The 20,236-nt window shown below is 48.8% G+C and overlaps 1 long non-coding RNA gene across 1 annotated transcript in view; it reads left to right on the top strand.

Annotated features, from left to right (window-relative positions):
* The first annotated feature begins 7,206 nt into the window (after positions 1-7,206).
* LOC140487684 (uncharacterized) overlaps positions 7,207-20,236 on the top strand; it is a 39,029-nt gene continuing 25,999 nt past the window's right edge. Inside the window, exon 1 of the long non-coding RNA XR_011962867.1 lies at positions 7,207-7,589. This is a non-coding gene — a long non-coding RNA (uncharacterized lncRNA). The remainder of the gene's footprint in view (positions 7,590-20,236) is intronic.

Genomic DNA, 20,236 nt, shown 5'->3' with positions numbered 1-20,236 from the left:
TGGAGGGGTAGATTTTATAACTGGAGGGATAGGTTTTATAACGGGAGGTGTAGGATTTATAACTGGAGGTAAGAGGTTTTATAACTCGAGGGATAGGTTTTATAAGTGGAGGTATAGATTTTATAACTGGAGGGACAGGTTTTATAAGTGGAGGTATAGATTTTATAACTGGAGGGACAGGTTTTATAACGGGAGGTGTAAGATTTATAACTGGAGGTAGAGGTTTTCTAACTCGTGGGATCGGTTTTATAATTGTTGGGATAGGTTTTCTAACTGGAGGGACAGGTTTTTTGACAGGTGGGATAGGTTTATAACTGGAGGGACAGGTTTATAACTGGTTGGATAGGTTTATACCTGGAGAGGTGGGTTTATAACTGGAGGAGTAGATTTTATAACTGGAGGGGTAGGTTTATAACTGGAGGGATGGGTTTTAAAACTGGAGGGATAGGTTTTATAACTGGAGGGGTAGGCTTATAAATGGAGGGATAGATTTATAACTGAAGGATAGGTTTTATAACTGGAAGGATAGGTTTGTAACTGTAGGGATGGAGTTATAACTGGCGGGATAGGTGTAATAACTGGGGGTAGGTTTTATAATTGGAGGGGTAGGTTTATAACTGGAGGGATAGATTTTATAACTGGAGGGGTAGGTTTATAACTGGGGGGACGGGTTTTATAACTGGAGGGGTAGGTTTATAACTGGAGGGGTAGGTTTATAAATGCAGAGACAGGTTTTATAACGCGAGGGATAGGTTTTATAACAGGTGGGATAGGTTTTATAACTGGGGGGCGTGGGGTTTATAACTGGAGGGACAGGTTTGATAACTGGTGGGATAGGTTTATAACTGGATGGGTAGGTTTATAGCTGGAGGGACAGGTTTATAACTGGAGGGATAGGCTTATAACTGGAGAGATAGGTTTATAACTGGAGGGATAGGTTTATCATGGGAGGGGTAGGTTTTATAACTGGAGGAGTACATTTTATTAATGGAGGGATAGGTTTTATAACTGGAGGGGTAGGTTTTATAAGTGGAAGGGTAGATTTATAACTGGAGGGGTAGGTTTATAACTGGAGGGGTAGATTTATAACTGGAGGGATAGGTTTATAACTGGAGGGGCAGCTTTATAACTGGAGGGGTAGGTTTATAAACTGGTGGGGTAGTTTTATAACTGGAGGGGTAGTTTTATAACTGTGGGGTAGGTTTATAATTGAAGGGACAGGTTTTATAACTGGAGGGATAGGTTTATAACTTTAGTGATAGGTTAATAACTGGAGTTTTGGGTTTTATAACTGGAGGGGTACATTTTATTAATGGAGGGATCTGTTTTATAACTGGATGGGTAGGTTTTATAAGTGGAGGTGTGGGTTTATAACTGGTGGGGTAGGTTTATAACTGGAAGGGTAGGTTTATAACTGGAGGGGTAGGTTTTATAACTGGAGGGGTAGGTTTATAACTGGAGGGGTAGGTTTATAACTGGAGGGATAGAGTTATAACTGGAGGGGTAGGTTTATAACTGGAGGGGTAGGTTTTATAACTGGAAGGGTAGGTTTATAACTGGAGGGGTAGGTTTTATAACTGGAGGGGTAGGTTTATAACTGGAGGGGTAGGTTTTATAACTGGAAGGGTAGGTTTATAACAGGAGGGATAGGTTTTATAACTGAATGGAAAGGTTTTCTCACTGGAGGAATATGTTTATAACTGGAGGGTTAGTTTAATAAGTGGAGGGGTAGGTTTTTAACTGGCGGGATAGGTTTTATAACTGTGGGACAGTTTTATAACTGGAGGGGTCGGTTTTATACCTGGAGGAATAGATTTTATAACTGGAGGGATAGATTTTATAACTGGAGGGATAGGTTTATAACTGGAGGGATAGATTTTATAACTGGAGGGTCAGGTTTATAACTGGGGCGTAGGTTTATAAGTGGAGAGGGAGATTTATAACTGGAGGGATAGGTTTTTAACTGGAGGGGGAGGTTTATAACTGGAAGGATAGATTTATAACTGGAGGGTCAGGTTTATAACTGGGGCGTAGGTTTATAACTGGAGGGATAGGTTTAGAACTGGATGGATAGATTTTATAACTGGAGGGTCAGGTTTATAACTGGGGCGTAGGTTTATAACTGGAGGGACAGGTTTATAACTGGAGGGGCAGGTTTATAACTGTAGTGGTAGGTTTTATAACTGGAGGGGTAGTCTTATAACGGGAGGGGTAGGCTTATAGCTGGAGGGGTCGGTTTTATAACTGGAGTGATAGGTTTTATAATGGGATAGGTTTATAACTGAAGGGTAACGTTTTATAACTGGAGGAATAGGTTTATAACAGGAGGGATAAGTTTTATAACTGGAGGGGTAGGTTTATAACTGGATGGGTAGGTTTATAGCTGGAGGGACAGGTTTATAACTGGAGGGATAGGCTTATAACTGGAGAGATAGGTTTATCAGTGTAGGGGGAGATTTATAACTGGAGGGATAGGTTTTTAACTGGAGGGAGAGGTTTTTAACTGGAGGGAGAGGTTTATAACTGGAAGGATAGATTTATAACTGGAGGGTCAGGTTTATAACTGGGGCGTCGGTTTATAACTGGAGGGACAGGTTTATAACTGGAGGGATAGGTTTATAACTGGGGGGGTAGGTTTTATAACTGGAGGGATAGGTTTATAACTGTAGGGATAGGTTTTATTACTGGAGGGATAGGTTTATAACTGGAGGGACAGGTTTTATAACTGGAGGGAGTGGTTTATAACTGGAGGGATAGGTTTATAACTGGAGTGATGGGTTTTATAACTGGAGTGTTAGTTTAATAACTGGAGGGATAGATTTATAACTGGAGGGGTAGGTGTTATAACTGGGTGTAGTTTTATAACTGGAGGGATAGGTTTATAACTGGAGGGGTAGGTTTATAACTGGAGGGGTAGTCTTATAACTGGAGGGGTTGATTTCTAACTGGAGGGTTAAGTTTATCACAAGGGGTAGGTTTATAACTGGAGGGATAGGTAAGTTGAATTGCCAGCTCAGGAGGGATTGAGTTGACTGCTTAATTCACCTCATTAATATTTATTAACTCACCTCATTAATATTTATTAACTCACCTCATTAATATTTATTAATTCACCTCATTAATATTTATTAATTCACCTCATTAATTCCAGCTCGCTATCTGAGCAAACCCAGCTAACAAACTATACATTGAGAACTTTTGACACAGAAGCTCAATTTCGTAGCTGCCTCCGTCCCATCCATTGGTTCCATCTCTATCTCCCCCTGCCCCAGAAAGTCAGCCAGCATCATCACAGACCCCGCCCAACCCGGTTATAACCCTTAACAAACTCTCGGTCAGGTCGAAGATGCATAAACACGGGAGATCTGTTCGGTGTGGATGAGTCGGGCTGAAGGGTCTGGCTGTACATCTCAATGACACGGAGCCAGTGGTTCCAGAACAGCTCCTTCCCCACTGCTGGGACGCTGCTGAATGGGCCTCACCGATTTCAAATCAAAAGTCGATCTCTTGCTTTGTGTGCACCACCTCTACAGCCATCGCATTGTATCCCTCGCTCTGTCGACCTTTCGATGTGGCACGCAAAACAACACTTTTCCCTGTACCTGGGTACATGTGACAATAATAAATCTAATCAACTTCAGCTCAATCTACTTACTCTGAGTGCCTTCCATGTTGGACACCGGTCAACAGCACCCCCTTCCCATTTACTAACATCTCCGATTAATTCCAGGATGTTTCTGCACTTTACTACTGTCCCGGTAACTCCCAATGTAATGCTGCAGCAAGGACGCTGACTGGTCAGGGACACACCCCCAGCTCATGAGCTGCACCAGGTTGAATCCCTGAGCTCTCCTCACTCACAGCATACCTGTCTTGCCTGACTCCAGTCGGCCCCTCAGCCAGAGATACCCAAGCTCATACCACCCCTCCTCTGTATCGCTGTTGATGTTTAGCAAGGCCTCACAGGTCGGTGAGTTGGCCAAGAAGGCGTATATGGCACGCTGGCCTTAACTGGTCACGTGTCAGCCTATCGTGTTGCAGCTTTGTAAGACAAGTGAGTACTGTGTTCAATCCTCGTCACCACATGACAGGAAGGATGTGGAGGCTTTGGAGAGGGTGCAGACGAGGTTTACCAGGGTGCTGCCTGGATTCGAGGGTGTGAGGTATAAGGAGAGGCTAGAAAAACTCAAGTTGTTTTCTCTGGAGAGGCAGAAGCTGAGGGGAGACCTGCTGGGAGTCTCTGAGCTGTGTAGATAAGTTGACAGCTCGAATCTTGTTCCAGAGTTTGGGTGTGTAACACTGGGGTGGGGGGGGGGGGGGGGCATGTGTTTAAGGTGTAAGTGATGTGAAAGGGTGGCTCCTTCGGGAAGGTGAGGGCTTGATTGGTCAGTAGTTCGGGGACAACACTGGGGGAATGTAAGCTTCACTTCACAAGGCAACGTCTCAGAAGGAAAATAAGAAAAAGTTGGAGCTGAATTGAAGTCAGATTTTAGTACCAGAATACCTTGCAACCAGATGAGTTGTGGAAAATCAATTGTGTATATTAAATATTAATTCAGGTTCAGCAAACTCTGGCCTGAACTCAGCTACTGGTTGTATCTCACCAAAGGACAATTACAGGAGAAGAAGGATGTATGAAATAAAAAAGGAATTTGTTAATGGGAATAATTGCAGTGTACAATGAAGAATCTTTATTACTGGTCCCCGAGTGACGAAACAGAATGAAATTTCAATCAAATGAGATTGTCCTCAGAGATCTGGTTTATGAGTAAATGCAACAAGAACTATCTTTTTATCTGAAACAAATACCCAACAACTGCCGAAGTCTCTTTTATTCTATCGATTTCCTCCCCCATCTCCGGTCAGAATTGCACTGACTCAGGGCTGTCAGTTTTCCTCTGCTGCTTGTATTTTCTGCAGGTCCTGTGTGTGAGTGAACTGTGTAGTGTGAGCAGAGCTCAGCCAGGTACCCATCTCACATACACTCACACACACTCACAGACACACACACACACACACACTCACACACTCACACACACACAGACACACGCGTTCACGCTGGGTATAGCTATCTGGGAACCCAGGATTGTGTCTCTACATTCCTGAACTCTGGGATGCCAAGCCAAATCAAGTGTCACACCCCTCACTCCAGCTCACACCAGCAGCGATCTTACACACACACACACACACACATAGACACAAACACACACACACACAGATACAGACACACACACACATACATACATAGACACACATACAAACACACAGAGACACACATAGACACAGACACACACAGACACACATACTCACACACATAGACACACAGACACACACATAGACACACACACACACACAGACACACATAGACAGACAGATAGAGACGCACACATAGTCATACACACACGTGGACACACACAGACACACAAACGCATAGACACACACACACACACACACAGACAGACAAACACACAGACACACTCACACACATAGACGCACACACAGACACACACACACACACAGACACACACATAAACACATACACATAGACACGCACACATAGTCTCACACACACATGTGGACACACACAGACACACACGCGTATAGATACACACAGACACACACACATAGACACACACACACAGACACAGACACATACACAGACACACATAGACACACACAGACACATTCGCGCATAGACACACACTCACACACATACACAGACACAGACACACACACACAGTCACACATAGACACGTGGACACACACAGGCGCATAGACACACACAGACACACACACACACACTTAGACACATGCACACACACACATAGACACACAGAGACACAGACATACACACAACTGACACACACACAGACACAGACACACACACATACATAGACACGCACACACATAGACATACACACATAGATACACACACACAGACCGACACAGACACACACACACACAGACACACACACACACACACTCGCACACATAGACACAGACACACAAACAGACACACATAGACACACACATAAACACACACACACACACACACACACACATAGACACACACAGACACAGACACACACACAGGCACACACACACAGACATACACACACAGACGCACACACACACGTGGACACACACAGACACACACATGCGCACAGACACACACAGACACACACACAGACACACACACACACACATAGACACACACACAGACACATACACAGACACACATAGAGACGCACACATAGTCACACACACACGTGGACACACGCGCATAGACACACACACAGACACAGACACACACACAGACACACACATAGACACGAACACATAGTCACATACACACGTGGGCACACAGACACACACGTGCATAGACACACACTCACACACACACACAGAGACACACACACACATAGACACACACAAAGACACACACACATATAGACACACAAAGACACAGACATACACACACAGACACAGACACACACACACAAACATAGACGCACACACACATAGACATACACACACATGGACTCACACTCACACACTCAAACACTCACACACTCACACACACACACACACACTCACTCACACTCACACACTCACATTCACACTCACTCACACACACACACACACTCACACTCACACTCACACTCTCACACACACTCACACACACTCACACACACTCACACTCACACACACTCACACACTCACACTCACACACTCACACTCACTCTCACACTCACATGTTTGAACATTGCTGCTCTCATCTGTCTTCATTAAACAAACGTTTGAGGAGCTCATTTATTGATAAGGTGTTGAGTTGTAGCTGGTTTGTTCAGGTCAAGGGCCCCAGCACCTCTCTCAGGCACACATGCAGACTTACCCTGGGGCTTGCTTGTGAAGCAGGCTGGCGTACTTTACATCATAGAATCCCTACCGTGTAGAAGCTGGCCAGTTCACAGTGACTCTCCGAAGAGCATCCCACCCAGACCCAGCCGATCCTGGAACCCTGCATTCCCCATGACTAACCCAGCTAACCTGCACACCCCTGGACACAATGAACAATATAGCATGGCCAATCTCCAATACAAAGCCCTCAAACTGCAGGAGGGGTCTTGGATTGACCTTTGTTTGAGGGAATGCGTCACTGACTTGACAATTGTGCAACCACTTCAGAAAAACATGGGATATCAAAGCAGCTCAGTGTCCTGTTACAACAGGCAATACAGGCGATTCCTAAAGCCAACATTGTAACCAGGAGTCAGGTTAACCATTCACTGCGTATGCTGAGAAAGGAGGTGGCAGTTTATTTCTCAGCCTCTCACTGATTGATTGTCCATCCTTAATTGAAGTTTGACCTGACAGGGGAATGGACACAGGTTATGGGACATGAAGCTGCCATGATCTAAGAACACTGATTAGAGCAGATTGCAGGAGATGAACAGGCCCACCGTCTTTGGTTGCTCAATACTCAGGAACCCCCAGCAATTCTAACATCGGGATAGGTTTTGTACAAGCTGCAGCTGTTACATCCAACCGCAGTAAGACAACGTCGTCAACACCAACATCACACAGAAGTGGGTATTGTGTGTGTGGGTGACAGTGTAACCGTGATTGTGGGTGACAGTGTAACATTGATTGTGGGTGACGGTGTAACTATGATTGTGGGTGACGGTGTAACTGGGAGTGTGGGTGACGGTGTAACTGTGATCGTGGGTGACAGTGTAACTGTGATTGTGGGTGACAGTGTAACTGTGTGTGTGGGTGACGGTGTAACTGGGAGTGTGGGTGACAGTGTAACTGGGAGTGTGGGTGACGGTGTAACTGTGTGTGTGGGTGACAGTGTAACTGTGAGCGTGGGTGACAGTGTACCGTGAGTGTGGGTGACGGTGTAACTATGAGTGTGGGTGACGGTGTAACTGGGAGTGTGGGTGACGGTGTAACTGTGAGTGTGGGTGACGGTGTAATGGCGAGTGTGGGTGACAGTGTAATAGTGAGTGTGGGTGACAGTGTAACTGTGAGTGTGGGTGACAGTGTAACTGTGAGTGTGGGTGACAGTGTAACTGGGAGTGTGGGTGACGGTGTAATAGTGAGTGTGGGTGACGGTGTAACTGTGAGTGTGGGTGACAGTGTAATGGCGAGTGTGGGTGACAGTGTAATAGTGAGTGTGGGTGACAGTGTAACTGTGAGTGTGGGTGACAGTGTAACTGGGAGTGTGGGTGACAGTGTAACTGTGAGTGTGGGTGACGGTGTAACTGTGAGTGTGGGTGACAGTGTAATGGCGAGTGTGGGTGACAGTGTAATAGTGAGTGTGGGTGACAGTGTAACTGTGAGTGTGGGTGACAGTGTAACTGTGAGTGTGGGTGACAGTGTAATGGCGAGTGTGGGTGACAGTGTAACTGGGAGTGTGGGTGACAGTGTTACTGTGATTGTGGGTGACAGTGTAACTGGGAGTGTGGGTGACAGTGTTACTGTGATTGTGGGTGACAGTGTAACTGGGAGTGTGGGTGACAGTGTAACTGTGAGCGTGGGAGACAGTGTACCATGAGTGTGGGTGACAGTGTAACTGGGAGTGTGGGTGACGGTGTAATAGTGAGTGTGGGTGACAGTGTAACTGGGAGTGTGGGTGACGGTGTAACTGTGAGTGTGGGTGACAGTGTAATGGCGAGTGTGGGTGACAGTGTAATAGTGAGTGTGGGTGACAGTGTAACTGTGAGTGTGGGTGACGGTGTAATAGTGAGTGTGGGTGACGGTGTAACTGGGAGTGTGGGTGACGGTGTAACTGGGAGTGTGGGTGACGGTGTAACTGTGAGTGTGGGTGACAGTGTAACTGTGAGTGTGGGTGACAGTGTAATGGCGAGAGTGGGTGACAGTGTAACTGGGAGTGTGGGTGACAGTGTTACTGTGATTGTGGGTGACAGTGTAACTGGGAGTGTGGGTGACAGTGTAACTGGGAGTGTGGGTGACAGTGTAACTGTGAGCGTGGGAGACAGTGTACCGTGAGTGTGGGTGACAGTGTAACTGGGAGTGTGGGTGACGGTGTAATAGTGAGTGTGGGTGACGGTGTAACTGGGAGTGTGGGTGACGGTGTAACTGTGAGTGTGGGTGACGGTGTAACTGTGAGTGTGGGTGACAGTGTAATGGCGAGTGTGGGTGACAGTGTAATAGTGAGTGTGGGTGACAGTGTAACTGTGAGTGTGGGTGACAGTGTAATGGCAAGTGTGGGTGACAGTGTAACGGCGAGTGTGGGTGACAGTGTTACTGTGATTGTGGGTGACAGTGTAACTGGGAGTGTGGGTGACAGTGTTACTGTGATTGTGGGTGACAGTGTAACTGGGAGTGTGGGTGACAGTGTAACTGAGAGCGTGGGAGACAGTGTACCGTGAGTGTGGGTGACAGTGTAACTGGGAGTGTGGGTGACGGTGTAATAGTGAGTGTGGGTGACGGTGTAATAGTGAGTGTGGGTGACGGTGTAATAGTGTGTGTGGGTGACGGTGTAATAGTGAGTGTGGGTGACGGTGTAATAGTGAGTGTGGGTGACAGTGTAATAGTGAGTGTGGGTGACGGTGTAATAGTGAGTGTGGGTGACGGTGTAACTGGGAGTGTGGGTGACGGTGTAATAGTGAGTGTGGGTGACAGTGTAATAGTGAGTGTGGGTGACGGTGTAATAGTGAGTGTGGGTGACGGTGTAACTGGGAGTGTGGGTGACGGTGTAATAGTGTGTGTGGGTGACGGTGTAATAGTGAGTGTGGGTGACAGTGTAATAGTGAGTGTGGGTAACGGTGTAATAGTGAGTGTGGGTGACGGTGTAATAGTGAGTGTGGGTGACGGTGTAATAGTGAGTGTGGGTGACGGTGTAATAGTGAGTGTGGGTGACGGTGTAATAGTGAGTGTGGGTGACGGTGTAATAGTGTGTGTGGGTGACGGTGTAATCGTGAGTGTGGGTGACGGTGTAATCGTGAGTGTGGGTGACAGTGTAACTGGGAGTGTGGGTGACGGTGTAATAGTGAGTGTGGGTGACAGTGTAATAGTGAGTGTGGGTGACGGTGTAATAGTGAGTGTGGGTGACGGTGTAATAGTGAGTGTGGGTGACGGTGTAACTGGGAGTGTGGGTGACGGTGTAATAGTGTGTGTGGGTGACGGTGTAATAGTGAGTGTGGGTGACAGTGTAATAGTGAGTGTGGGTGACAGTGTAATAGTGAGTGTGGGTGACGGTGTAATAGTGAGTGTGGGTGACGGTGTAATAGTGAGTGTGGGTGACGGTGTAATAGTGAGTGTGGGTGACGGTGTAATAGTGTGTGTGGGTGACGGTGTAATAGTGAGTGTGGGTGACGGTGTAATAGTGAGTGTGGGTGACGGTGTAATCGTGAGTGTGGGTGACAGTGTAACTGGGAGTGTGGGTGACGGTGTAATAGTGAGTGTTGGTGACGGTGTAATAGTGAGTGTGGGTGACGGTGTAATAGTGAGTGTGGGTGACGGTGTAATAGTGTGTGTGGGTGACGGTGTAATAGTGAGTGTGGGTGACGGTGTAATAGTGAGTGTGGGTGACAGTGTAATGGCGAGTGTGGGTGACAGTGTAATAGTGAGTGTGGGTGACAGTGTAACTGTGAGTGTGGGTGACAGTGTAACTGGGAGTGTGGGTGACAGTGTAACTGTGAGTGTGGGTGACGGTGTAACTGTGAGTGTGGGTGACAGTGTAATGGCGAGTGTGGGTGACAGTGTAATAGTGAGTGTGGGTGACAGTGTAACTGTGAGTGTGGGTGACAGTGTAATGGCGAGTGTGGGTGACAGTGTAACTGGGAGTGTGGGTGACAGTGTTACTGTGATTGTGGGTGACAGTGTAACTGGGAGTGTGGGTGACAGTGTTACTGTGATTGTGGGTGACAGTGTAACTGGGAGTGTGGGTGACAGTGTAACTGTGAGCGTGGGAGACAGTGTACCATGAGTGTGGGTGACAGTGTAACTGGGAGTGTGGGTGACGGTGTAATAGTGAGTGTGGGTGACAGTGTAACTGGGAGTGTGGGTGACGGTGTAACTGTGAGTGTGGGTGACAGTGTAATGGCGAGTGTGGGTGACAGTGTAATAGTGAGTGTGGGTGACAGTGTAACTGTGAGTGTGGGTGACGGTGTAACTGGGAGTGTGGGTGACGGTGTAACTGTGAGTGTGGGTGACGGTGTAACTGGGAGTGTGGGTGACGGTGTAACTGGGAGTGTGGGTGACAGTGTAACTGTGAGTGTGGGTGACAGTGTAATGGCGAGAGTGGGTGACAGTGTAACTGGGAGTGTGGGTGACAGTGTTACTGTGATTGTGGGTGACAGTGTAACTGGGAGTGTGGGTGACAGTGTTACTGTGATTGTGGGTGACAGTGTAACTGGGAGTGTGGGTGACAGTGTAACTGTGAGCGTGGGAGACAGTGTACCGTGAGTGTGGGTGACAGTGTAACTGGGAGTGTGGGTGACGGTGTAATAGTGAGTGTGGGTGACGGTGTAACTGGGAGTGTGGGTGACGGTGTAACTGTGAGTGTGGGTGACGGTGTAACTGTGAGTGTGGGTGACAGTGTAATGGCGAGTGTGGGTGACAGTGTAATAGTGAGTGTGGGTGACAGTGTAACTGTGAGTGTGGGTGACAGTGTAATGGCGAGTGTGGGTGACAGTGTAACGGCGAGTGTGGGTGACAGTGTTACTGTGATTGTGGGTGACAGTGTAACTGGGAGTGTGGGTGACAGTGTTACTGTGATTGTGGGTGACAGTGTAACTGGGAGTGTGGGTGACAGTGTAACTGAGAGCGTGGGAGACAGTGTACCGTGAGTGTGGGTGACAGTGTAACTGGGAGTGTGGGTGACGGTGTAATAGTGAGTGTGGGTGACGGTGTAATAGTGAGTGTGGGTGACGGTGTAATAGTGAGTGTGGGTGACGGTGTAATAGTGTGTGTGGGTGACGGTGTAATAGTGAGTGTGGGTGACGGTGTAATAGTGAGTGTGGGTGACAGTGTAATAGTGAGTGTGGGTGACGGTGTAATAGTGAGTGTGGGTGACAGTGTAACTGGGAGTGTGGGTGACGGTGTAATAGTGTGTGTGGGTGATGGTGTAATAGTGAGTGTGGGTGACAGTGTAATAGTGAGTGTGGGTAACGGTGTAATAGTGAGTGTGGGTGACGGTGTAATAGTGAGTGTGGGTGACGGTGTAATAGTGTGTGTGGGTGACGGTGTAATAGTGTGTGTGGGTGACGGTGTAATCGTGAGTGTGTGTGACAGTGTAACTGGGAGTGTGGGTGACGGTGTAATAGTGAGTGTGGGTGACAGTGTAATAGTGAGTGTGGGTGACGGTGTAATAGTGAGTGTGGGTGACGGTGTAATAGTGAGTGTGGGTGACAGTGTAACTGGGAGTGTGGGTGACGGTGTAATAGTGTGTGTGGGTGACGGTGTAATAGTGAGTGTGGGTGACAGTGTAATAGTGAGTGTGGGTAACGGTGTAATAGTGAGTGTGGGTGACGGTGTAATAGTGAGTGTGGGTGACGGTGTAATAGTGAGTGTGGGTGACGGTGTAATAGTGTGTGTGGGTGACGGTGTAATAGTGTGTGTGGGTGACGGTGTAATCGTGAGTGTGGGTGACAGTGTAACTGGGAGTGTGGGTGACGGTGTAATAGTGAGTGTGGGTGACAGTGTAATAGTGAGTGTGGGTGACGGTGTAATAGTGAGTGTGGGTGACGGTGTAATAGTGAGTGTGGGTGACAGTGTAACTGGGAGTGTGGGTGACGGTGTAATAGTGTGTGTGGGTGACGGTGTAATAGTGAGTGTGGGTGACAGTGTAATAGTGAGTGTGGGTGACAGTGTAATAGTGAGTGTGGGTGACAGTGTAATAGTGAGTGTGGGTGACGGTGTAATAGTGAGTGTGGGTGACGGTGTAATAGTGAGTGTGGGTGACGGTGTAATAGTGAGTGTGGGTGACGGTGTAATAGTGAGTGTGGGTGACGGTGTAATCGTGAGTGTGGGTGACAGTGTAACTGGGAGTGTGGGTGACGGTGTAATAGTGAGTGTGGGTGACGGTGTAATAGTGTGTGTGGGTGACGGTGTAATAGTGAGTGTGGGTGACGGTGTAATAGTGAGTGTGGGTGACGGTGTAATAGTGAGTGTGGGTGACGGTGTAATAGTGAGTGTGGGTGACAGTGTAATAGTGAGTGTGGGTGACAGTGTAATAGTGAGTGTGGGTGACGGTGTAATAGTGAGTGTGGGTGACGGTGTAATAGTGAGTGTGGGTGACGGTGTAATAGTGAGTGTGGGTGACGGTGTAATAGTGAGTGTGGGTGACGGTGTAATAGTGTGTGTGGGTGACGGTGTAATAGTGAGTGTGGGTGACGGTGTAATAGTGAGTGTGGGTGACGGTGTAATAGTGAGTGTGGGTGACGGTGTAATAGTGAGTGTGGGTGACGGTGTAATAGTGCATGTGGGTGACGGTGTAATAGTGAGTGTGGGTGACAGTACAACTGTGATCGTGGGTGACGGCGTAACTGTGATTGTGGGTGACAGTGTAACTGTGATTGTGGGTGACGGTGTAACTGTGATTGTGGGTGACAGTGTAACTGTGATTGTGGGTGACGGTGTAACTGTGATTGTGGGTGACAGTGTAACTGGGAGTGTGGGTGACGGTGTAACTGGGAGTATGGGTGACGGTGTAACTGTGTGTGTGAGTGACGGTGTAACTGTGTGTGTGAGTGATGGTGTAACTGTGTGTGTGAGTGATGGTGTAACTGGGAGTGTTGGTGACGGTGTAACTGTGTGTGTGGGTGACGGTGTAACTGTGTGTGTGTGACGGTGTAACTGGGATTGTGGGTGACGGTGTAACTGTGTGTGTGAGTAATGGTGAAACTGTGTGTGTGGGTGACGGTGTAACTGGGAGTGTGGGTGACAGTGTAACTGTGCGTGACAGTGTAACTGTGTGTGTGTGTGACGGTGTAACTGGGATTGTGGGTGACAGTGTAACTGTGTGTGTGAGTGACGGTGTAACTGTGAGTGTGGGTGACGGTGTAACTGTGAGTGTGGGTGACGGTGTCATTGTAAGTGTGGGTGACAGTGTCATTGTAAGTGTGGGTGACGGTGTAACTGGGAGTGTGGGTGACGGTGTAACTGGGAGTGTGGGTGACGGTGTAACTGTGATGTGGGTGACGGTGTAACTGTGAGTTTGGGTGACGGTGTAACTGTGAGTGTGGGTGACGGTGTAACTGGGAGTATGGGTGACGGTGTAACTGTGTGTGTGAGTGACGGTGTAACTGTGTGTGTGAGTGATGGTGTAACTGTGTGTGTGAGTGATGGTGTAACTGGGAGTGTTGGTGACGGTGTAACTGTGTGTGTGGGTGACGGTGTAACTGTGTGTGTGTGACGGTGTAACTGGGATTGTGGGTGACGGTGTAACTGTGTGTGTGAGTAATGGTGTAACTGTGTGTGTGGGTGACGGTGTAACTGGGAGTGTGGGTGACAGTGTAACTGTGCGTGACAGTGTAACTGTGTGTGTGTGTGACGGTGTAACTGGGATTGTGGGTGACAGTGTAACTGTGTGTGTGAGTGACGGTGTAACTGTGAGTGTGGGTGACGGTGTAACTGTGAGTGTGGGTGACGGTGTCATTGTAAGTGTGGGTGACAGTGTCATTGTAAGTGTGGGTGACGGTGTAACTGGGAGTGTGGGTGACGGTGTAACTGTGAGTGTGGGTGACGGTGTAACTGGGAGTGTGGGTGACGAAGTAACTGGGATTGTGGGTGACGGTGTAACTGGGAGTGTGGGTGACAGTGTAACTGGGAGTGTGGGTGACGGTGTAACTGTGAGTGTGGGTGACGGTGTAACTGTGTGTGGGGGTGACAGTGTAATAGTGAGTGTGGTTGACGGCGCAACTGTGTGTGGGGGTGACAGTGTAATAGTGAGTGTGGGTGACGGCGCAACTGTGACTGTGGGTGACAATGTTACTGTGAGTGTGGGTGACAATGTTACTGTGAGTGTGGGTGACAGTGTAACTGTGAGTGTGAGTGATGGTGTAACTGTCTGTGTGGGTGATGGTGTAACTGTGTGTGTGAGTGATGGTGTAACTGTCTGTGTGGGTGACGGTGTAACTGGGAGTGTGGGTGACGGTGTAACTGTGTGTGTGTGACGGTGTAACTGGGATTGTGGGTGGCGGTGTAACTCTGTGTGTGGGTGACGGTGTAACTGTGTGTGTGGGTGACGGTGTAACTGGGAGTGTGGGTGACAGTGTAACTGTGGGTGACGGTGTAACTGTGTGTGGGTGACGGTGTAACTGTGAGTGTGGGTGACAGTGTAACTGGGAGTGTGGGTGACAGTGTAACTGTGAGTGTGGGTGACGGTGTAACTGTGATCGTGGGTGACGGTGTAACTGTGATCGTGGGTGACGGTGTAACTGTGATCGTGGGTGACGGTGTAACTGTGAGTGTGGATGACAGTGTAACTGTGAGTGTGGATGACAGTGTAACTGTGAGTGTGGATGACGGTGTAACTGGGAGTGTGGGTGACGGTGTAACTGTGTGTGTGTGACAGTGTAACTGGGATTGTGGGTGACAGTGTAACTGTGAGTGTGGGTGACAGTGTAACTGGGATTGTGGGTGACAGTGTAACTGGGATTGTGGGTGACAGTGTAACTGTGAGTGTGGGTGACGGTGTAACTGGGAGTGTGGGTGACAGTGTAACTGTGATCGTGGGTGACGGTGTAACTGTGAGTGTGGGTGACAGTGTAACTGGGAGTGTGGGTGATGATGTAACTGTGATTGTGGGTGACGGTGTAACTGGGAGTGTGGGTGACGGTGTAACTGTGTGTGTGTGACAGTGTAACTGGGAGTGTGGGTGACAGTGTAACTGAGAGCGTGGGAGACAGTGTACCGTGAGTGTGGGTGACAGTGTAACTGGGAGTGTGGGTGACGGTGTAATAGTGAGTGTGGGTGACGGTGTAATAGTGAGTGTGGGTGACGGTGTAATAGTGAGTGTGGGTGACGGTGTAATAGTGTGTGTGGGTGACGGTGTAATAGTGAGTGTGGGTGACAGTGTAACTGGGAGTGTGGGTGACGGTGTAATAGTGAGTGTGGGTGACAGTGTAATAGTGAGTGTGGGTGACGGTGTAATAGTGAGTGTGGGTGACAGTGTAACTGGGAGTGTGGGTGACGGTGTAATAGTGTGTGTGGGTGACGGTGTAATAGTGAGTGTGGGTGACAGTGTAATAGTGAGTGTGGGTAACGGTGTAATAGTGAGTGTGGGTGACGGTGTAATAGTGAGTGTGGGTGACGGTGTAATAGTGAGTGTGGGTGACGGTGTAATAGTGAGTGTGGGTGACGGTGTAATAGTGTGTGTGGGTGACGGTGTAATAGTGAGTGTGGGTGACGGTGTAATAGTGAGTGTGGGTGACGGTGTAATAGTGAGTGTGGGTGACAGTGTAACTGGGAGTGTGGGTGACGGTGTAATAGTGAGTGTGGGTGACAGTGTAATAGTGAGTGTGGGTGACGGTGTAATAGTGAGTGTGGGTGACGGTGTAATAGTGAGTGTGGGTGACGGTGTAATAGTGAGTGTGGGTGACGGTGTAATAGTGAGTGTGGGTGACAGTGTAACTGGGAGTGTGGGTGACGGTGTAATAGTGTGTGTGGGTGACGGTGTAATAGTGAGTGTGGGTGACAGTGTAATAGTGAGTGTGGGTGACGGTGTAATAGTGAGTGTGGGTGACGGTGTAATAGTGAGTGTGGGTGACGGTGTAATAGTGTGTGTGGGTGACGGTGTAATAGTGAGTGTGGGTGACGGTGTAATAGTGTGTGTGGGTGACAGTGTAATAGTGAGTGTGGGTGACGGTGTAATAGTGAGTGTGGGTGACGGTGTAATAGTGAGTGTGGGTGACGGTGTAATAGTGTGTGTGGGTGACGGTGTAATAGTGAGTGTGGGTGACGGTGTAATAGTGAGTGTGGGTGACAGTGTAATAGTGAGTGTGGGTGACGGTGTAATAGTGAGTGTGGGTGACGGTGTAATAGTGAGTGTGGGTGACAGTGTAATAGTGAGTGTGGGTGACAGTGTAATAGTGAGTGTGGGTGACGGTGTAATAGTGAGTGTGGGTGACGGTGTAATAGTGAGTGTGGGTGACAGTGTAATAGTGAGTGTGGGTGACGGTGTAATAGTGAGTGTGGGTGACGGTGTAATAGTGAGTGTGGGTGACGGTGTAATAGTGAGTGTGGGTGACGGTGTAATAGTGTGTGTGGGTGACGGTGTAATAGTGAGTGTGGGTGACAGTGTAATAGTGAGTGTGGGTGACGGTGTAATAGTGAGTGTGGGTGACAGTGTAATAGTGAGTGTGGGTGACGGTGTAATAGTGAGTGTGGGTGACGGTGTAATAGTGAGTGTGGGTGACAGTGTAATAGTGCGTGTGGGTGACGGTGTAATAGTGAGTGTGGGTGACAGTACAACTGTGATCGTGGGTGACGGCGTAACTGTGATTGTGGGTGACAGTGTAACTGTGATTGTGGGTGACGGTGTAACTGTGATTGTGGGTGACAGTGTAACTGGGAGTGTGGGTGACGGTGTAACTGGGAGTATGGGTGACGGTGTAACTGTGTGTGTGAGTGACGGTGTAACTGTGTGTGTGAGTGATGGTGTAACTGTGTGTGTGAGTGATGGTGTAACTGGGAGTGTTGGTGACGGTGTAACTGTGTGTGTGGGTGACGGTGTAACTGTGTGTGTGTGACGGTGTAACTGGGATTGTGGGTGACGGTGTAACTGTGTGTGTGAGTAATGGTGAAACTGTGTGTGTGGGTGACGGTGTAACTGGGAGTGTGGGTGACAGTGTAACTGTGCGTGACAGTGTAACTGTGTGTGTGTGTGACGGTGTAACTGGGATTGTGGGTGACAGTGTAACTGTGTGTGTGAGTGACGGTGTAACTGTGAGTGTGGGTGACGGTGTAACTGTGAGTGTGGGTGACGGTGTCATTGTAAGTGTGGGTGACGGTGTAACTGGGAGTGTGGGTGACGGTGTAACTGGGAGTGTGGGTGACGGTGTAACTGTGATGTGGGTGACGGTGTAACTGTGAGTTTGGGTGACGGTGTAACTGTGAGTGTGGGTGACGGTGTAACTGGGAGTATGGGTGACGGTGTAACTGTGTGTGTGAGTGACGGTGTAACTGTGTGTGTGAGTGATGGTGTAACTGTGTGTGTGAGTGATGGTGTAACTGGGAGTGTTGGTGACGGTGTAACTGTGTGTGTGGGTGACGGTGTAACTGTGTGTGTGTGACGGTGTAACTGGGATTGTGGGTGACGGTGTAACTGTGTGTGTGAGTAATGGTGTAACTGTGTGTGTGGGTGACGGTGTAACTGGGAGTGTGGGTGACAGTGTAACTGTGCGTGACAGTGTAACTGTGTGTGTGTGTGACGGTGTAACTGGGATTGTGGGTGACAGTGTAACTGTGTGTGTGAGTGACGGTGTAACTGTGAGTGTGGGTGACGGTGTAACTGTGAGTGTGGGTGACGGTGTCATTGTAAGTGTGGGTGACAGTGTCATTGTAAGTGTGGGTGACAGTGTAACTGGGAGTGTGGGTGACGGTGTAACTGTGAGTGTGGGTGACGGTGTAACTGGGATTGTGGGTGACGGTGTAACTGGGAGTGTGGGTGACAGTGTAACTGGGAGTGTGGGTGACAGTGTAACTGGGAGTGTGGGTGACGGTGTAACTGTGAGTGTGGGTGACGGTGTAACTGTGTGTGGGGGTGACAGTGTAATAGTGAGTGTGGGTGACGGCGCAACTGTGACTGTGGGTGACAATGTTACTGTGAGTGTGGGTGACAATGTTACTGTGAGTGTGGGTGACAGTGTAACTGTGAGTGTGAGTGATGGTGTAACTGTCTGTGTGGGTGATGGTGTAACTGTGTGTGTGAGTGATGGTGTAACTGTCTGTGTGGGTGACGGTGTAACTGGGAGTGTGGGTGACGGTGTAACTGTGTGTGTGTGACGGTGTAACTGGGATTGTGGGTGGCGGTGTAACTCTGTGTGTGGGTGACGGTGTAACTGTGTGTGTGGGTGACGGTGTAACTGGGAGTGTGGGTGACAGTGTAACTGTGGGTGACGGTGTAACTGTGTGTGGGTGACGGTGTAACTGTGAGTGTGGGTGACAGTGTAACTGGGAGTGTGGGTGACAGTGTAACTGTGTGTGTGGGTGACAGTGTAACTGTGAGTGTGGGTGACGGTGTAACTGGGAGTGTGGGTGACGGTGTAACTGTGATCGTGGGTGACGGTGTAACTGTGATCGTGGGTGACGGTGTAACTGTGATCGTGGGTGACGGTGTAACTGTGAGTGTGGATGACAGTGTAACTGTGAGTGTGGATGACAGTGTAACTGTGAGTGTGGATGACAGTGTAACTGTGAGTGTGGATGACGGTGTAACTGGGAGTGTGGGTGACGGTGTAACTGTGTGTGTGTGACGGTGTAACTGGGATTGTGGGTGACAGTGTAACTGTGAGTGTGGGTGACAGTGTAACTGGGATTGTGGGTGACAGTGTAACTGGGATTGTGGGTGACAGTGTAACTGTGAGTGTGGGTGACGGTGTAACTGGGAGTGTGGGTGACAGTGTAACTGTGATCGTGGGTGACGGTGTAACTGTGAGTGTGGGTGACAGTGTAACTGGGAGCGTGGGTGATGATGTAACTGTGATTGTGGGTGACGGTGTAACTGGGAGTGTGGGTGATGGTGTAACTGGGAGTGTGGGTGACGGTGTAACTGGGAGTGTGGGTGACGGTGTAACTGTGTGTGTGTGACAGTGTAACTGGGAGTGTGGGTGACGGTGTAACTGGGAGTGTGGGTGACAGTGTAACTGTGATCGTGGGTGATGGTGTAACTGTGAGTGTGGGTGACGGTGTAACTGTGAGTTTGGGTGACGGTGTAACTGTGAGTGTGGGTGACGAAGTAACTGGGATTGTGGGTGACGGTGTAACTGGGAGTGTGGGTGACGGTGTAACTGTGTGTGTGAGTGATGGTGTAACTGTGTGTGTGAGTGATGGTGTAACTGGGAATGTTGGTGACAGTGTAACTGTGTGTGTGTGTGACGGTGTAACTGGGATTGTGGGTGGCGGTGTAACTCTGTGTGTGGGTGACGGTGTAACTGTGTGTGTGAGTGATGGTGTAACTGTGTGTGTGAGTGATGGTGTAACTGGGAGTGTTGGTGACGGTGTAACTGTGTGTGTGGGTGACGGTGTAACTGTGTGTGTATGA

Source organism: Chiloscyllium punctatum, chromosome 17, assembly GCF_047496795.1.
Source record: "Chiloscyllium punctatum isolate Juve2018m chromosome 17, sChiPun1.3, whole genome shotgun sequence".
In the NCBI taxonomy this organism is placed as follows: Eukaryota; Metazoa; Chordata; class Chondrichthyes; order Orectolobiformes; family Hemiscylliidae; genus Chiloscyllium; species Chiloscyllium punctatum.
This window is presented reverse-complemented; position numbering and strand designations above follow the sequence as displayed.